The 21220-nt window shown below is 37.2% G+C and overlaps 1 protein-coding gene across 5 annotated transcripts in view; it reads left to right on the top strand.

Moving 5' to 3' along the window:
- The window catches only part of Ppp1r12a (protein phosphatase 1 regulatory subunit 12A), a 109131-nt gene that overhangs the window by 15710 nt on the left and 72201 nt on the right, over positions 1–21220 (top strand). The window lies entirely within an intron of this gene.

Raw genomic sequence — 21220 nt, 5'->3', positions numbered from 1 at the left:
AGACTGATGGCTGAGAGGCCAGCATGGGATTGATCCAGACCCCCTGAATGTGGGTGTTAGTGAGGAGGCCTTGGAAATCTTTGGGACCTCGGGTACTAGATCAGTATGTATCTCTGGCATACTAATGGACTTTGGGAGCCCATTCCACATGGAGGGATGCTCTCTCAGCCTGGACATATGGGGGAGGGTCTAGGCTCTGCCCCAGATGATATGACAGACTTTGGAGATCCCCATGAAGGGCCTCACCCTCCCTGGAGAGTGTAATGGGGACTGGGTGAGGGTATTAGGGGGGGCAGGGAAGGGAGAGGGAGCTGGGATTGACATGTGAAGCAAGCTTGTTTCTAATTTAAGTGAAAAAAAAAAAAGACAAATCATTTTGTGACACTAGATTTTAAAGGCTATCATGTGGCCTTTAGCACTTGAGATAATTCCAGCAGGAGAGGTGTAGACAAAAGAAGAAAGTCCATAAGGCAATTTTCATACAGTAAACTTTTTTGCTTTGTGAACTGTGAATATAAAAAGCATTTGGTGATGAAGATCCATTTTAAGAATTAGTTGGAAAATGACCACAAATCTCAAAAAATTGTTAGGAACATTAAACCCAGAGTGATATGAATTGTTGGAAAATATTTTCAAAGCTGGTAAAAGAAAATGCTTGTTGAGTTCAGGCCCTGAGTTCAGATCCTCCGAGTCTATGTACAGGCTCTAAGAAACTGGGTGTGGCAGCGTGTGTGTGCAGCCTGAGCACAGGGAGGCAGGGACATGAGGCTCCCAGGAGCTTACTAGCCAGATGCTCAGCTAGGCCTGTCAACTCCAGGTTCCAGGGAAAGATTCTGTCTTGAAAAGAAGGTAGAGAGATACTGAACTGTTAAAGAAGGTACTCTATGTCAACCTCTGGCCTCCACACATGTGTGTGCACATCTGAGCATGAATATACCACACACACAAAGACTGGAAGAATAATCTTGAAACTTACAAATTAGAAGAGTTTTATGAGACTAGAGACTGAGAGTGAGAGACTGCACAGTTAATGGTTGGTGGAGAAGGGTTGCCATTGTTTTCACTGGTGGTGTTTCTAACAGATTGCCTATGCTCTAGTTAGGTTTTGTAACCCCCATCCGTGCTCATGCAAGCTACCACTAACTAAACTCAAGAGGGTCATACCCGAAAAAGATGCAAAATGGGGGAAGAAGGGAGAGAGTGACAGAGGCTAATGAAGGGTAAAAATGGTGAAATTTATGTGTGTAAAATTGACAAATAATGAAAAATGTAAGTTAGAGCGTGAGTAGGAAGAGGGCAGTAGAATGGCATTTACATGTACAATCTTATGTGTATATTTTAAATGACTGGTGACATTCCGATATCCATTGTGTTACAGGTAATTTCAGAAGAAATTGTATTGATTGCTAGATGTCCATTTGAGTTTTAAAAAACAAGTTTTGTCAAACCCCCTCCCCCAACTCACAGATCCTCCTGCCTCTGCCTCTTGAGTGCTGGGGTTAAAGGCATGTGCCACCAGCGCCTGGCTTGTCGACCTGTGTGTGTGTGTGTGTGTGTGTGTGTGTGTGTGTGTGTGTGTGTGTGTGTGTGTGTGTGTTTATGCCACAGTGTACCTTTAGAGGTTACAGGACAGCTTGTGGGAGTTGGTTCTCTTCTTCTGTTGTGTAGGTTCTTAGGGTCTGAGTACCCACTGAGCCATCTCATTGGTCTGCTTTCTTTTTTTTTTTTTTTTTTTGACAACATTTGTAAATTCAAATGAGGGAAATGTTGCCAACCAAGTATGGTTTGATATCTAGTACAGGATTTGGGTGAGTTCATAGTGCCTTTGTGGTTAACATGACAAAGGTCTCTCACAGATATATCATCCAGGACCTGGATGACTAGCACCTGGATGACTCACTCTCTGTATGTTACTCTGTTGATAGATGGTTCTGTGTCAATCTAGACTCCTTGGCTCTTACTTTTGATCCTGCTCTAGCTGTTATATTAGTCAGCACAGCTCAGGAACATTTAAAAGCATACAGAAGTAGATTTTAAATAATAAGATGGAAGATGATGGTAGTGACATAAAAGTACATTTCAAAATCGCCATATGTAGTTAGGAATCATCATTGACTGACGTGAGAAGCAAACGTATGCAGAGATGTGAGGTTAACAGTGGTTGCCTTTCCTTTCTTGCTTTCCATTCTAATTTTTGGTAACCAGTGAGCTCTGTGCGTGCGACCCATGAGCACAATCTGTTTTAGACATATAGAGCCTTTCTTGTCCTATAAACTTTTCTTAACCTCACCTGTGGTAAATGCATTTGTCAGTGTAAAAAAATTATTCTTGCATTGATGAATGTGTCATTGAAGATGGGCTACATTTGGGTTGTCAGGTTTTCAATTTTAACAGGTTCTTGCATTCTTAAACAAATGTGAAAATTAATGGCTGCATCTTTAGAGGGACCTGCTTAGAATAATGAATAATAAACAGTTGTGTAATAATGTTCATATATATTACAAATGTGTAACACGTTTTAGGCAGTTACATTAGTTCGCGTCAGTTGTATAAGGGTTATCACAGTGAACAAAGCGAGGTATAGTTTTGACTGCTGTATTGTGGAGCTGAGATGAGCATAGTGACCAAACACTACTGAAGGTACTTTTCTGTAGTGACTTGAATATTTGAACCAGATTCTATCACTGGTAGCTTCAGGAATCCCTGGGGCTTAATTATAGGATAGTTGATAGGCCAGAGTTGGCCTGTTATCTCCTGAAATTGAACCAAAAGGCTGTTCAAGAAACTGCTGAATGAAACCAGAGGACTCGCAAGGCACAGCTTTTCCTCTGCTGTCCTAGAACCTCCAGGTTATGTATTATGAGGTATTGCACAAAAAATAGGGGCTCCTTTGTTCTGCAGTTAATTTTCATAATAGCACTTGCTTCTCGATGCCTGGAACCTGAAGAATGTTAACACACAATGATTAAAGAGCTGCATAAAGCTGACATGTCACAGGTCTTCATGTTAGCAAGCTTGGTCCCATCATACTCTTCAGATGTTTCTTTTCTCAGAAAACACTGTGTAAACTTTAGTGAAAGCTGCTCCATTTCACTTCAAATGTATGGGACTATATACCTGCTTTATGCTAGCATTTGCTCTTATGTTGTCAGTTTTTCCATTACTAAAAACTTGTTTGTTATTTTTGGATTATCTGATTCCAAGTTTAGAACTTCTACGTTTTACATGACTGGGGATGACAGGGAGACAAAAACAAAATCTAGACAGCAAGGAAAGCAGTTCTGAGTTTTAGCAAAAAATCATAAGGTTTTTTTCCCTATTATTAACTGTTCTTTTCCTATTTTGGAATAAAGTGGAACTAAAGCCTAGTTTAGGTAAGGTAGTTATCAGAGACAGTTACAGTTGTACAAGCAGTGTAACCTCTGAAGACAGGAAATAATTAAGTATGTGGCTTTGTCTGTTACTGTTGAAAGTAGAAATGAATTTCCAGGAAAGACCATTTTAATTACTCTGAAGACACTGTAAGACTTAGTATCGTTTAGAGAAAGCTTTTTATTGGAAAAACCAATTACTGGTTAGTATTATAACTAATATTGTATATTAATAACACGATTAGTGTTGTTAAAACTCCAAATTTCACACTGAGAGCTATTTAAATTGTTTTATTTTTATCTTTTTATATATATGTTTTGCTTATATGTATGTCTCTGCACCATATGGGTATCTCTGCCTGCAGATGCCAGAAGCGGGTGTTGGCTCCCTGGGAACTGGAGTCTCCATGTGGGTGCTGGGAATTGCACTCAGGACCTCTGGAAGAGCAGCCAGTGCTTTAGCCGCTGAGCCATCTCCAGCCCTTTACACATGTTTTAATGAAGAAATACTCTGTTCTTTCAGAAGGCTACTGTAGCCGCTAATAGTCTGGTTTCTTTTTTGGTTGATTAAAAATGAGTATGAAAGTTGTAATAAGCCATACAACTATAAACTATATTAGTCCTCTAGTATTCTAAAGAATAATATATTTTATATGTTTTTATATACAGTAGTAAAATTAGGTGAAGTCTACCACTAGTAAAAGTATGTAGTGATAGGAAGAATGCTCCTACTTTTTGGCGTGTGCTATTATTCAATGTCTTATTTTTTTAATCTTCTCTGAAAGAAATAATATGGGATTTAATTTTTTGTTTTGTTTAACCTTTACAAATTTTTCTTCTTATGTATGTGTGTGAATGCGCTGCATGGGCCCATGGGGGCCACAAGAAGAGGCTGGATGCCCTGGGGCTGGAATTCCAAGCAGTTGTGAGCCCACCTAACATGGGTGCTGGGCCTGAGCTCAGCATCTGTGAAAATGCTGAAGTCAGTGCTCTTTTCCCTGAGCGGAGCCATCTCTCCAGCCCCTGATTGATGGCTTTCGTTAGCTTTGGGAAATAGCTCTTTTTTCTCACCTTTCTTTTCCCCTCATGTTTTCTCCCTACTTTGATGGTAGTTCTAAAGTTCAATATTATTTTTAGTTATCTTATTGTTGAAAAAGTAACAAATGAATTCTACTAAAACTAAGGGAAGGATGTCGCCTGATGTTAAGGATCATGTGGGGTCATTTTTAATTATGCATGTATATTTTTACTGTACATACATATATATGTGAGTGTTTTGCCCATGTGTATATGTGTGCATTATGTGCATGCCTGGTACCTATGGAGACCAGAAGCATCAGGTTCCCTGAACTGAAGTCACAGAGAGTTGTGAGATGCCATGTTGGTGCTGGGAGTCAAACATGTTTCCTCCACAAGAACAAGTACTCTTTTTTTTTTTCTTTTATCATTTTTTATTTTAATTTTAAATAGCTTGTTTTACATGTCAATCCCAGTTCCCTCTCCCTCCCCTCCTCCCGCACTCCCCTTCCCCCTCAGCCTCCCACCCTATTGCCAAATCCTTCCACATAGGGGATATCTAGAGTCTGTCATTTCACTCTGGGTAGGGTCCAGGCACTCCCCTAAGAGTCCAGGCTGAGAGAGCATCTCTCTTTGTGCTATGGGCACACGATGACTGTATTCCAGAGATAGAGATGGTTCAGCCGTTAAAGGCTAGGCTCACAACCAAAAATATAAGAACAAGTACTCTTAATTGCTGAGCCATCTTTCCAGCCACAAGTGTCGAGTAATCTTATCAAAAGACATTTTATGAGACTGACCCTCTGCCTACTGCACTAACAAGGCACCTTCAAAAGACATTTTAATTTTCTTCTGTGTATCTTTTCCTCAAGGGCAGTCATTCTCTAGCCCTCCCTGCCTTTCATACTAAAGTATAAAGTACCCAGTGAACCTGTGACAGAAAGCGAGAGCTGTTATAACCCGATTGCTTGTTACTGAAATGCACTCTAAAATCTAGTCATGCAGTAATATATAGGAAATTATTTTAATGATTTAAAGTGTGCTCAGTCTTACATTAAGCTGAAAGACTATAACCTTTTCCCATGTGTTAATACAGGCATATTTCCTTGCAGCCCACTGTCCTATTTGTGTGTGTTGTGTATATCTTTATATACTTTATATGCTTGTGTCTATTTGTGTGCTTCCATTATGGTGTACAATTTATCTCAGTGAATCACTGATTTTATCATTAAATAATAAGCCTAAATATTTTTAAATTTATACCTGTAGTTCTGTTCCAGTTTTCATTATTTTTAACGTATTTATTAAAACAGCAAATATTTATTGCTCACTTGTTTCCATACTAAAAATTTGATAACTATTTTGATACAGAAGGATGTTTTCAGTAAAAGGACAGTTTCTTTAAATTCACTGAACTGGTTTTTGTTTTTGTCAAAGTGAAGGGAATTTTTAATCTCTGAAGCATTACCAAATTGCCCTAGAGGGTTATATCACTCTAAGTACCCACTAGAAGTAGTAATGTTTTACCGTACTGCATATTATTTTAGTTGAGTATGGAGATCTGGGTGATCTTTTAATATTTAACTTGTTATAAGTAGATTGGGTAAAATTTTTAAGTACTATCAATTTATTCCACAATTGATGGGGGGTTTGGCATCATTACTGACAAAGAAATTGATTAGCTAGATGGTAATAGTTGTATAGCGTGGATTTTATTTGGTTGTCTGGCCTTTTCAAGAATGGGGTCGTCCTATGTAGTACCCAGACTGACTTCAAAGTTATATAATCATCCTGCCTCAGCTTCCCAGAATGCTAGAATCACAGCCACCACATCTAGCTTTTATTTAACTTTAAAATTAAAGCCCTCACTTAAAATTTACATTTTGACCTTGATTGCTATGAAAATTTTCCTTCAGGGATGACCACCATTTTTCTGTCTTATGTAATCAATCTAAGTAGTTGTTTCTGCCACGAAGCTTATCTTAATTGGATTCTGATCAACATACATCTACTGTGTCTAACAGGTCTGTGATTATCTTCCCAATTGTCTTCCACTGCAATAGAAGTTCCTTGGTTTTCCTTTTTTTTCTTCACAGTGTTAGTACCAAACACAGCACCTAGAATATTGGTCGCTAGACATTGGGGAACTATTTACAAAGGAGTGTCTTCCCCCCCTTTTTAAAATTAGAAACAAGCTTGCTTCACATGTCAATCCCAGCTTCCTCTTCCTCCCCTCCTCCCCTGCCCCTCCACCAGGGCCCCACCCCAATCCCCACTCCATTCCCCAGGGTGGGTGAGGCCTTCCATGGAGGACCCAAAGGAGTGTCTTCTAATGAGTCATTTCAAAAAGTTGATACTAAAGACTTAAAATGGAATTGAACATTTAAAATTTACTTATAGGGCTAGAGAGACAGCTCAGCAGTTAAGAGCACTCACTGTTCTTTGAGAGGACTCAGGTTTGATTCCTAGAATCTATGGAAGTTCACAACCTTCTGTAATTCGAGGTTCAGATCTGACACCCTCTTCTGACCTCCACAAGTACTAGGCATGTATATAGTGCACAGACACACATGCAGGCGAAGCACCTGTACTTATAAAATTAAACTAATGAGTAACAAGACGTAAGAGTTTTTTTGTTGTTGTTTTTACGAGACAGGGTTTCTCTGTATTGTTTTGGAGGCTGTCGGTCCAGCCCAGCCTCTAACTCACAGAGATCCGCCTGCCTCTGCTTCCCGAGTGCTGGGATTAAAGGCGTGCGCCACCACCGCCCGGCAAGACGTAAGAGTTTTTAATGAGCAGATGACCCTGTGCCGTGGCACCTGACAACTCTGGTGATTGAGCCTATTTAGTACAGCCTTGCTGATTGTTTAGAAACACTCTCCTATTGAAATTCAGTGTACGCTCACCTAGAAGTCACGTGTCTTAGTTGGGGTTTCATTGCTATGAAGTGTCACCATGATCATGGCAACTCTTATACAGAAAACATTTAATTGGGTTGGCCCACTTACAGTTTCAGAGGTTGAGTTCATTATCATCATAGTGGGGGAGCTTGGCAGCATGCAGGCAGACATGGTGCTGGAGCTGCTCCATAGTCTTACATCTTGCAGGCAACAGGAAGTCTACTGACACACTGGGCAGTAGCCTTAGCATAGGAAACCTCAAAGCCTGCCCCCAAGTGACATATTTCCTCCAACAAAACTATACTTCCTAATAGTGCCATTCCCTATGAGATTATGGGGGCCAATTACATTCAGAGTACCATACCATGTCCTTACGTTAAAAGAGTGATTACACAATATACAAAGATTCCTCCTGGAAAATAGTTCTGAATCCTGGATAGAATCAAAATTCTCTAGGATAGATTTGTGAGTGTTATGCTTGGCCTTTTAAAAGCTGTGCTTGTAAGACACTTTATTGTTCAAGATTTAAGTATATTCCCATTTGTTGACAACACACTTAGGAAATTGTGTATATTTATGCAAATTGTGCTAGATGCTTAAAATCATCAACAACCAAAGATGACAAAAGTCTTGGGCATTCTAATGTACAACCTATATCCTATTTCCTTATGCTCTTATAATGTAGATAGATGGATGATAGATACATGGGTGGGTGGATGCTAGATAGATAGATAGATATGACACCACTGTAAAAATTCATAATTGTTTTAGGGAGAGGAATCAGAAAAGAATAAGATAAAATTGGTAGGTAGTTGCTAAACCTTTTCATCTGTAGCCTGAGTTCATAGATATTTCTTCAGGGAAACCCCACTTCCTCAGTTTATTCAGAATGGAAAGAGTAAAGATGTCTTACTAAATGTTTTAGTTAAACTAATAGTTTGCTTGATTTACAAGAGCATTCATTTTAAACATTGTGGGAGGAAACGGCTAATGTGATTTATATGTAAGTAGTGGCATATAGAATGACATAAAAGGTAAGTGCGGTACCAGTTGTACCCACAAGGGAAGAATGTAATCTAATCAAAAGGCTAATGTGACAAAACATTGTTAGATGTTGGGGGTATGGAGAGTTGGTAAGCCTCTGTGGATGAAGTTGTGAATAGGTACAGTGACTTTTGGAAAGTGTCAGGGAGTTTCTTAAGAGTCATTGTACACTGTGTAGAATTCCAATTTTATTATATCTATCCATGACAACAAGATAGTGAATTTATCTTTGGGATTATTATTTTTATTTATGTGTATGGGTATCTTGCCTGCATATGTCTGTATACCATTTGTGTGCCTAGTGCCAGTGGTATGTACCATCTAATCATAAAAACATGAAAATTAAGAGGCAGTCTTCCGACCTCTTTCCCTTAATTTCCAATGCAGTGTTTATGTTTTACTAATTTTGGGGAGGAAAATATATATTTGAACACAGTTGGTCAGGTGGACAGGTAAGTGGCTGCTTCTTAATTTCAGATCTATGCATTTGCTTTCACTTGGGAATATTTACAAATAGAATAGATTTACTGTCATAGACAGATGAGGAAGGACCAGGGTGACTTTAATAAAAATGTCATGCTTATAGTGAGGAGGGATGGTTCTCAGCAAGTTGCATCATTGACTGACCCCTTTACAGGCAAAGTGATGTCAAAGTTTATTTTCATTTGTATTTTGCTTAAAGCATGTGTACAAAGGCCTAAGTTTATGCTAGCATTTATTTAAATAACATAGAGATAATTTTGGCCAATTTAAGGAGAATTTTATGGATTTCTTTCAAAGATCCCTGTATTTTATTTATATTTGAAAAACTTTGTTGTGCAGACTAAATTTGTGGTTCTTTGCATGGTTTATGAAGTCAGTTGCAATTGCCCTCTCCTTCTATCTGCTTAATTCTTTCTAGTCATCTGCTTTCCTTTCTTTCAACCCACGATCATTAATAGTAAATGTTCCGGCTCTGATACTCTGCTCTTTTCTCCCCCCTTGCATCCTGTCCTTCAGAACTTCAAACTGCTTCCTAGAAGCCCCATCACTTCTTAGCTGTTGCCAGTTTTCTGAGCTCCTACAAAGAAATATGCTAGTTGCCATGTTAGAGTAAAACCAGCCTCCTGTCTGTTTGGAAATACAAGTTACAATTTGTCTTTATATGTCCATATACCCAAGGAAATAGTTGATACCAAATAATTATTGAAAAGATATAAACAATGGAGCTGTGTGGCGAAGGAAGTAAAGGAAAAAGGAAAAATAGGAATAAAACTCTTTAATCTTTCAAAGGATTTTTCTGGAAGAAATGACTTATTACAATAAAAAGAAAAAAAAACACTTTCAAACTCACCTGCATATCTTATTCATGCTTTCATATTAACATGAATAGCTGTATCACATAAGACTTCATTTGTGTTAGCTGTAACTTTATTGAGTTTTAGACATTACTAAGTTTTGTAAAATGGCCTTCTTTTACATCCTTTTTTTGCCCTAATATATATGAAAGATAAGTTACATGATTTAATAGTATAGTTATGCTAAAATTATGAATATGTGAAGTTGTAAATAAGTTACAAATAATGAAAACAGTTACCAAGCAGGGTGTACATCCCTGTAATCCTAGTTTGCAGGTGACCAAGGCAGAAGGATTATGAATTAAAGTTTGGTATGGGCTACAGAGTAAGATCCTATCAGAGGCAGGGAGGTGGGGAGCAGGGGTGGGGTGCTAGCTTAGAGTCTCTATGCGTTTACTTCGAGCTTTCACTGTTTTGGTTTTAATTTTTCTTCCATCGGAATTCTGAAATCCTCTGTAGGGATTACTTCACGTGTGTTTCTAAATTACCTCCATAAAAAGAAAGCAAGACTAGTGCTTTTATTAGGTTGGTTTTTTTTGTATGCTTGTTTTCCTTCAGGATTATCCCCTTTAGATTTTTATAGGCTGCAATTCCTCTAATAACTTTCTTCCAGTGTTGGAAACTTTATGACCTGAAATTTAAATGAGGGGAGAAAGGTATTACTACAGAACTGAAAAAAGAATTTTCACAGTGCTTAGGCACAAGGAATATTATATTATGCAGATGACCTCACCTATTGCTATGTACTGTGTGTACTTTAGGCTCTTTTTTCTTTTTTTTTTTTTTAGTGTTTGGTGAATTAAAGCCATAAATTAGAATGGAAAGTAAGATGTAAGATGCTATGAGGTCATTTTAAAACATAATAGCTAAAAGCAAACTAGAAAACAGATATCTTGTTAAAAGAAAATGTGTTTTCCAAGAAACATGATCAGGATCATTTTAACTATATTAAGTATAAACTTCTGATTACTTAGAGTCACGTACTCAGTGATGTATTAGCATCAGAGATGACCTTTGATGGCAGAGTAAATCAATGGAGAAAAGGTAGCTTCTACTTGTGTGCTTGGTTAACATGAAAAAGGGATGTGTAATAAAAAAGGAAAAGCTGCACCAGAGGAAACGGAACTGCTCCGTGTGTAGTCAGGGTTATACATTGTGATTTTGTTTTGTTTGTTTACTTGTTAGTTTTCAGTAACACTTCTGAGATTGTCCAATAGCCTGGAATAAAATATTTGAACTCTCTCACAGTAATTTGGTACCTAAGTTCTTGTAAGGCTTTTAAGTTTGACTTTAACCCTCTGCTTTTTCTTCTTGGGAATCCCAGAACCTTATATGGTCAAGACTTAGCTTGCAGACTTTCAGTAAAATGCAAGGCACCATTCCAAAAAGGAAAAAAAAAAAATGCAGACTGGCTTTTACTTTGTCTTCACTGTTCTTGGCTGCCTTTATTACCACAGTAGCCGAATTACCAAGATCCTTCTGTGCTGCATTAGTAGTCTTCTTACTAAGAAGGAATTCCTTTTGTGGTGGCATTTTCATGGTAGAACTAACACTAACCAAAGGTACATGACATTGGTTATATAATTTGATTTTAAAAACAAAATTGCAAAGCAGTTCTGGTTATTTTGGCTTTCCGTGGACAAGGGGATATGCTATATCTGTATGTGTCACACCTAGGAAATAGAGAATTTGTTGATGGTACGCTGCTGTTGAAGCTGGAAAGTGAAATTGCTGCTTGGCAGTCTTTCTGTGGTGCTATTGCTGCTCTTTGAATAGAGCATGCATGAAAAGGATGTGAGATTCAGAAGCAAAGCCAGCATACTGTTGGATAACTGCTCTCAACTCTAGTGCTCCTTATTCAGATCTAGCAAAATTATCATTTCCCCTTGACAATTATGGTTTTTTTTTTCTGAGTGGTTTCTAGTATCATTATACCTCTAACTCCAAGGCCACTTAATATTTTGTTGAAAATTCTTAGTGTCGGTTTACAGAGCCATTAAGGTGAAAGGAAACTTATTTTCTCTCATTTAACCTTAGGGACTTTATAATTAACCCATCTCTCATAGTCACTCTCTCTCTCTCTCTCTCTCTCTCTCTCTCTCTCTCTCTCCTCACTCACACACATTTCTGTGATCATGGTGATCTATGAGTAGCAAAGATTGTCAGCTACTCAATTATATATTGAGTCCTACTAGTAAAGCTGTACCATTCTGCAAGCTCCTCCTATTCACTATTTGAGTATGGTCTGTCAGTACAGTGACAACTGTGGGGGAGCTTGGTTTTGAGGGTTCATAGTATAGTAGAAACTGACAAAGGAAGAAAAGAATAGAGAAATAATAGGAGTAATTACAACACTGTTTTAAGTATGCTAGGACAGGTATACTCATAATGTCATACAAAACAGTCATTCAATCCCAGCAATGTTTATCTAAGCTGGAGAAGATGTTAAAATAAATGCTCTAGCCTAACAAAAGGTGAAATTGAGTGAGCAATTTGGAGGGTATGCCAATGCCTTAACCATTACCTAGTAAAGCCCAAGAGTGGACATCCTTTGTCTTCCTCCAGAGAAGCTACCAAGTTCTAAACTTAGGACTAAAAAGATTGCAAGTTCTTGGTGGCAGTCCCTCCCATCCTGTCCCCCGTCCGTCCGTCCCCCCGCCCCTCCGTCTCCTGTCCCCATCCCCACAATGTTTGCTTTCTTGAACCTGCAATTAGAGGACTTTGTAGAAGAGAGAATTGCCTTGATCTCGTTGGGGTAGTGAGTGCAGCCAGTACACCTTGCTAAAGGTGCTGCCACATGAGGACCAGTCCCCAACAGGCTCTCATGAGGAAGATACTCAAGCGTAGCCAGCCCTTAACAGAGCCTCAGAATGTGCTTTTGTTGTGTTTTCAGCACATTAGTTGTCTTAGCAGAATTTTGTAATGTCTGACTTTCTACCGGAGAAACCTCTGCATGTGTTAAACCTTTTAATGGGAGAATTCTCTCCAAATTTGCAAACTTAATCATTGTGTGGTTAGATAGTCAATGATTTATAAAATATACATGCAAAGTTTTCTCTCCCACATTGAATTTTAATTCGTTATTGATTATTTTCTGTATCATGGATCCAGAGTTGACAGTGCAGTGTTAAGCTCACTTATAACAGATAAGTTTCTGCAGAGTGGTGTTTTAAAATTCATTTTTAGGTATTATGTGTGATGGGCAAGCTTATTATAATGAAAGCTTAGCCATTTTTTTAAATTGATCTAGATTCTATGATTGGTGCTAAAAAATCAACAGTAATTGCCATTAAATATTGATTATCCATAATTTCCATCAATCAGGAAAGATTTCAGAACCTTCTACAGAAACCCTTATGGTGTGCTTTGTAGCTTTTTGTTTTCTTTATCGTGACAAAGTTATATGAGGCCCATACTTGCTATGTAGCTGAGGATGACTTTGAATTCCTGATCTCCCTGCCTCCATCTCCCAAGTTATAGAATTACAGGCATACATTTCCAGGCTTTGTTATTTTTTTATATATCCAAACTAGTTCCTTTAATAGTAAGATATACTAAGGAAACATTGTAATAGGACCATTTTAACCATAAAAGAGTTCCAAAGGGATTTATTTGTCCTCCCAATATATGAGGATATAGCTAGAAAAGTGCCAGGTACCAGGTCCTCACCAGTTAATGAATTTGCCCTTGCCTTGGTCTTAGACTCCCAGATGCAAGAACTCTCAGATATAAAGTTAGACTTGTATAGATTTGTACTTAATGGCAAGCAAATAGTACGAAGAATATAAACCAGCAGAAACACAGGATATATAGTTTTCCACTTCATCTTTTGAATGACAGTCTCATGTAGCCTCAGACTCACTGTGTACCCAGGGATGTCTCTGCACTTCTGATTTTCTTGCCTCCATCTCCCAAGAATCTACGGTATGCACTACCACATAAGCTTTTCTTCATGGTTCTTCGTATGTTGGAATCACTGTGGCTTACTTGAGTGAGGAATCTGTAAGTTGCTGAGGTAAACAGAAAGAAGATGCAGCTCATTACATTACCATAAAAGCCTTCCCTCCTATGAAAGTTCTACCAAGTTATGTGCCCTGCAGTCGCCCTAGCCATATCCTACCATAATTGGTACTTTTTTCAGGCATAATTTGTGATATATGAAGAGTTTGTACATAAATATGTGCTAATTACTTTGATTTTATTTGTAACACTGGTTAGAAACTTTATTCATGTTTACACTTAACACTTTTCACTTGGTAGAATGTCCACAAATTAGTTCTTCATTGATGACAGTTAGGCTATGTTCTAGTTTGATTCTCTGTTGGCTGTGATAAATACCATGAAAAAGCGACTTGGGGTGGAGTTTATTTGCCATACAGAGCACAGTCCATAGTTAAGGGGGAAACCAAGGCAGGAACCTGGAGGCAGAAACTGAAGCAAAGTCTTTGGAGGAATGCTGTTACTGGGTTGACAGCCTGTGAATTAATTATTTGAAGGTATTTAAACTTACCAGGTTTTCATGGAGAATTTTGTGCACATGTCTACAAAACTACAGAATAAATTCTAGAGTGAAGTTGCATTGACAAGATAGGACATACGCATTTGACAGTAGCTAGGAGCACATATTTAGGGATATTATTGTATCGGTTAGAGACACAGGTAGTAGAACCAGACTTGTGAGTTATAAACTCAGTCTTCCTAGTTATCGGCTGCTAAATGGCGATATGATAATAGTCTTGAATATGGGGTTGCTATGCAGATAGTTTAGTTAATGCATGTGAAGCACTTAGAACAGTTTCTAGCGTATTCAGAAGTAGTACAGAAAGGTTGGCATTTATTTAGGAGGTAGATTCAATGACGTGTGACCTCAGCTTTGCCATCATCACTAGGAAACACTTAACCTCCTTAAACGTCTTGTTTAGTTTTGTTCCCATTTTCTTTTTTTGCATAGAACACTACACTTGGTCTATTTATTTCCTTCTTTTTAGGATAATGCTCCCGGTTCTGATTCTTTTTGTTGTTTTTATCTTTATGGGTTTTATGAGATACATGTATGTCTGTGTGGCTTGGTGGCCGAGGAGTCCCAGAGAGTGCATAGGATTCCCTGGAACTGGGGTGATAGCCAGTTGTGAGCTGTCATATGGGTTCTGGCAGTTGAACCTGGATTTTGAACTTGGGTCCCCTGAAAGAACAGTCAGTACTCTTAACCACTGAGCCATCTCTCCAGCCCCTGTTCTTATTTGTTGTTTCCATTTTGGAGATTCTCAGTCTTTTCTATGACATGCATTAAATATGCTATTTGTGCCTGTTGGCTGTTCCTGTAGATCAGGTACCATGGGCAGCAATGCTTATAAAACAAGAAAAAATTTATTTTATAGAATAGATTTAAGAACTCCTTAAGATGGAAATTCTGGGGCTGTTCAGAGATTTTGTTTCCCACACCTGTGCCTTCAAATCTAGGTTAGAACTTTAGTCCATACAATTTACAGTGACTTTTTATTTTATGTTTAATTATGTTTCTTCCTGTCAGACTATAAACTATGTTATATGAGTGCAGAAATCTAGTCTAGCAACCAACTTTCTCAACACAAGATAACTGTTGAATTGGCTTGCAAAACATTGAAGAATTTCATTTAGAAACTACTAGATGTTAAAAACTATGATCTATTTGTTTTGGAAAGCCATAAGAATGCTAATGTCCTCAGCAGAAGGCAGAACAATTCAATGACTTAAAGATGTCTGTATTCAGACTTATTTTCATTTGTCAGATCAGTGGCAACAATTGCATCCTGATGTATAATTTTGGGTTGTGCTAAGAATTGAACTCTGAGCCTAATGAATGCTAGTTTGTATTCCCAACCCCCTTTCTGAGACAGGCTTTCATAGCTTACTCAGCCTGGTCTAGAACATACTGTATCCCACATAGGCCTTGAACTTAAGGTCCTCTTGCTTCAGTCTTCCAAGTAGATGAGACAGTGTCATCAGACCCACTGTGTATATATTCTTTTATAGCCTGTTTTGTTTTTCTTTTCATTTGCTTGAATAAAATAGTAGATACTTTTATTTCCTCCATTAAAGCTAAGGCTGTTTTCTCATTGGTAAATTGATTTACTAAACTCTTATCTTGAGTTTGTAATCATGAATGGTAACCTCAGACTTATCAGAGAAATAGCTGCTTGTAGTTGCTTCCTTTCTCCAGAGCTCCAATAGTGCTGAAACTGGGCATAGGATTTATTTTGTTCCAGAAGTTTGCTTTAACCTGTCTCTAGTCACATACTGACTTTTCTGTTATTTTTCATAAATTTCATAGCAGTGTTTTAAACGTTACTTGCTTTACTTTTTTTCTTAATTAAAGATTTATGTCTTGAACACAGAAGTAAGTGATTGTTTAGTCCCTTAACAAGCAAATCATTGAAATAACATTTTCAGGTTCCATGTAATAAATAGGCAGTTTTTGTTTTTCAGGACCCATAGTTGAGAGTAAAGACTGTAAATATATGAAACTGTAATAAGGCAGCATGTCTCATATAGTACTAAACATAATTTTATGTACATACTTTTAGACACTATGTCTTTAGTGCCTACTTATTAAGGAGGTTAGTATTTTGATTCACGTCTCCTGTTTGTTATGGACTTATGGACCAGCCACCATGCAAAAGAAATTAAGGAGAATGTGCCCTCTAGTGCTGATGGTTGGTTCTACAGAATGCATGCTGCGATAGATTGTACAGAGTGGGCACTTAGTAAAAACTATTAGTGAGAAAATGATGCTGAAAATATGAATCCTTTCATAGTTCTAAGAATTTTAAATTTCAGAAGAAATTTTTCTTTCTAAGTCCTGAATGAGAAGTATGGCCTCTAAAAATTTAGGTTTCACTTGTGCTTTCTAGATCTTTATCGATAAGGGAAGAAAACTTATAAGTGGATTGGAACATTTTTTAATGTTTGCATATTGTTTCCAGTTTTGAGGTGTTCCTATTCAAATACTTAGTGTTGAGTGAATGTTTGAGCAGTGCTTAAATTAAACTTTCTCCATAGAAATTTAGGTTTTTTTTGGCAAAATATTTTGTCTTGTTATTATTTTTTAATAGTCTGTATTTGGCCATCTCTGGTTCATTCAGCTAATACATGTATAGTCTTTTCTACTGTCAAAGAAAAGACACTATATATTAACACAGATATAAGCTCAATTTTTCCTTTTCTGAAAAAAAGAATTACTTCTGGATTAATAATTATGTTGAATCTGTTTTGGAATGCTCTGGTCATTTTGTCATTTGGATGTATACCTTTTAAAGAGCAGACTTTATGTTCCTGCTTTAATGGTGGGACAATAGAAAACTAAGAAACTTATGCTTTCTGCAGTGTGGAAGGAAGTCCTCCTTGCTTTCATTACTAGATATAGTAGATGGCCTCTGTTGATTCTCATCTTAGTTATTTGGCAATTCTTAGTGCAAGACCATGGTGCTTGTTATTTGGCATAAAATTACTGCTTGAGTCCTTATTAGCTAACTCACACTTCTGATTCCTCTTTTGAAATGTCACGCTGCACTTTAAAATAGAATGGAACCATGATTTGGACATGGACATTTCAGTTCCGCTTACAACAGACTGACATCTCAGCATGTGTGTCACACGGGTCTATGAACTGTTTCCTAGTGTGCCCACAGATTGTTGTCTCCCTCAGTACAGCTTTGATCCCTTATAAGAGTCATACAGAGTTTAAGTTTTCACATTGTCTTTTACATGCCAATAACCGTACTAATGATTAGGCATAAGCATTTTAATTATTGAGGGCAATTAAGTTTTCACACTAATTGCTATAATTACCTTCATATGCAACTACTGTTTTCTAGTTGCTCCGCTTTTTGCATCTTACCTAATTTGCGTGACTAAGCTCATGGAAGGCTGTATGAAGGAGGTTTGGAATCCCAACAATAATCTCAGTGCACCATTTAAAACTTTGTCATCCACTTAGACATCATTTGTAGGTGGGACTTTTACCACAGTGGTACTAAAAGAAATATTTAACAGTTTTTCACCATTTAGCATTGTTTTATAATTTAAAGAGGGAAAATGCTTATTCTTAAATTAAAAATATTAAAAATGAAAAAATTAAGTGGGAGGATTTAGTACCTGGGTGAATAGTTGTAGAAAAAATGGTAGCTTAACCATTTAACAGGTATTGCTTTGTGCTGTTAATTCATGTGCCTCTCATAGTAAACTTTTGAGTTGCTGGATACTGTTGATACCTTCATTTGCCAGAAGCTCTATCTCAGCAGGTGTGCCCCCCACCCAGGGAGATAGATGACTCTCCAGACAGTCTGCCTCTACAGAGTGTTTTAAATAAAAGGAATATGACTGTATTAGAACTTATTTTAAACACTATTGTTTTGTAATTGTGGTTTTGCTCCATTAAACTGTATAGGTGCAAAATACACTGGTTTTGACATATTTTAGGAAAACAGTTTATTGATTATCAAAGCTAAACAGACTTCACAATCTTTTCCATGTACACATGTGAAACAGTGAAACCAGAAATGTTATGTACTGGAACCAGTTTGTTGAGTAAGTTTGCAGTTAAAGTAATGTGCTGCCTGGACCTAGAATTAAAGGATGAGGATGTTTTTAATGAGAACACTTTGAACATTTACACCATGAATTTGGGATGTAGATATAATATAAGCTTGTGATAGTGCTTTTAGCATTAATTCATATTAAAACATTACAGCTTATGGACTAAGCAGATTTAGCCTTAACTGCTTTATATATTTGTGATATTTTGTGTAATATTGAGTTAAACATATACATATTTTTAAATTGCAGAGATTCAGTTATTGTAAAAATAGATACTACCTATATGCTATTTTATTTTTTCAAGTAACCTTTATCAAATGAAGAAACTTTAAAAATAATCTTTTTCCCCAAGAAATTTTCATAAGAAGGCAACTAAAACTACTCACCTTTATATTTGCCATCTTCTGCTTTATATTGTTTGTTATATACAAGGATTGTTATCCAGTTATTTTTACTTACTCAGGAATACAGTCTCCTAGGAAAAGAAGATTCTGTTTCAAATGGCTAACTGTGTAGAAGTTTATTGAGATGTATATACGGGTTAATTTTGGTGTGATGGGTTTTTATTTGTAAGTTTTTTGTGTTTATCTAAAATACTCTGCTTTAATTGAATAAAATACTATAGATGTCTTTATTCTAAGCAGAGTATGCTCATCATAATTTACTTCTGTAGGTGAACTTTTCTGTCCTGCCAGCCTGCTCCCAAATAACCACACAGAGACTTCCTATTAATTATAAGTGAAGAGAATTCAATGGCTTTTTTTTTTTTAATGTCCTGCTCCATTATCTCAGACCTTCAAAAGAGAGGTCTAAGACTTGGAATGCAGGCCTGGTGTAGTCTCCTTTGAGGAGAGAGACCTATATAACAGCTCATTGGTCCACCAGTGAGTTTGCTTCCATTATTTTGTCTTTGGCTATGCAACACTGGTGGCTACCCAAAAGTAGATCGTGTGCTGTCACTAAGGCCTCCTCTTTGGGGACTTAGTGAACTTGAGGGTGTGCCAGTGTCTCAAGAATTCAGTAACATTTGAGTTTTCCCAGCTGCATGAGGGGGCTTGTCTCATATTCTGTGAATGCAGTTCTATAGCTCCAGGAGACAATCATAGGTATCCGTTTGCTGATGGTTGCAAACTTGGACTTCGTATGTTGAGTTGACTCTATTCATAGTAGTCACGTTTTAACTTGGATAGATGCACTAAAAATTCTCTAAACTGCTAACTTCATCCTATTTAAGTGAGCTGATGCCTTACTTGAACAGCACAACAACAAAATGACATTTAATGGGGTGGGGGTACAGTGTTAAAATTACAACTACTAGAGGTGGTGAGTATCCAACCTAGGAGCTTAGTGATACCCTCATGCAGTTTGATTTTTGTGTAATGGTGTTCTCTACTTTCTATAAGAACAGATTAAAAAAAATCTCAAGGGGTAAAATGTTAGATAAAAGTATTTGGACACTGAAACCCCATGTCTTTGCTCAGAACACTATGGGGGAGTAGGTGGAAATCTCATGGTCAAATACAGGATGTATATGGTTTTGCTGGTTATTTTGAGCACAAACCAACTATGAAATTATGTTAAATGAAATGTGTACAAAAGTGAACAGAAGGGCTTTGTGTTTTATCTATCAGTTTCATTTCATCTTTGCCATTCCAATCTTTTTGTTGTTGTTTACCTTCCCAGAAAAGGATTTCTTTTCCTAAGTATAAACAGATACTTTGGTTAAGAACCGGTTAGGTGGTTTTTGTTGTTATTGTTTGTAGTTGTGCTTATTTAGGACAGGATCTCCCTTTGTGGCACTGGTTGGCTTTATTCATGGTGCTCTTATCTTCTCCAGTGAGGGATTATGGGATTGGATTCCCTGGACTGAAGTTTCAGGCAATTGTGAGCCACCACGTGTGGGTATTGCTGACTGAGCCTGGATTCTCAGGGAGAACAGCAAGACTTCTTAACCACCATGTCATCTCTCTAGCCCCTTCCCCAGGTTCCATATTTACTCTTAAGTTTTGAAGAGTCAGTGAGTTCTTTTAGGTTACATTAATATTTACAGTCGTATGTTAGAAATGAGGATTTAAAAATATCAAATAAAATTACAGTAACTTAGAAAGAAATATTCTCTGACTCATAAGATATCACAAGTAAAGTGCTTGTCCTACAAGACTCAGGGTCTGAGGTCTATGTAGAGCCCATATAGAAGTGGAAGGAAAGAACGGACTCCACAGAAAGTCTTTGACCTCCCATACATACATGTGTGTACACCCACATGCATACACTAATAATACATTGATGATTAGTTTTCTCATGCTATAAAGAATATTTTAAAATTAAGACCTGAATTTCACATTGGTGATTTATTAGTTGTATATTTTTTATATTAATTGCTGTTCTTGAAGTGATAGATTATATTTCCATAAATCAAATTCACATATACTCACAATGGTCATTTAGGGAAAAGTAATACTCATTGGAAAAGTAGCTAGTTGTAACAAGTGTCTCAATATGCCTGTCATGTCCAGAAAAGTGCTTTAATGTATACTTTATTCCATGTATTCAAGAGTTGAGGTTTGATACAATTTACATTTTTCCACTGCCTTATCAAGAGCAATTATAATTAAAAACAACTTTTAAAACATTAGTACAATGACTGTTACTAAGCTAACTTGTCCTATTCATCACTGCCTTGATTTGTGCCTAAAACACATCTGGTATTTTATCACTATTGCTTTTGCATTTCCAAGTGTACTTGTCACAAATACACTTGGAAGTAAATAATATTTTGATGTTATTTTGAAAATATTTTGGTAATTTCCTAAAAGGATCTTGGATCCTTCCCATCCCCTAATCTCCTAATAGACACCCTTTGGAAATCACTGCTATAGTAAAGGTATTGGTACTTAATTATAATATGTTGATTGTTAAATATATATGTCTTGTTTTGTTGAGGCAGGCCCTTACTATATAACCCTGGTCACCTTGA

This window comes from Mesocricetus auratus, unplaced genomic scaffold (genome assembly GCF_017639785.1).
Source record: "Mesocricetus auratus isolate SY011 unplaced genomic scaffold, BCM_Maur_2.0 Super-Scaffold_100011, whole genome shotgun sequence".
Classification (NCBI taxonomy): domain Eukaryota; kingdom Metazoa; phylum Chordata; class Mammalia; order Rodentia; family Cricetidae; genus Mesocricetus; species Mesocricetus auratus.
The sequence above is the reverse complement of the archived record's forward strand: the minus strand, read 5'-3'. Positions and strand labels throughout refer to the sequence as shown.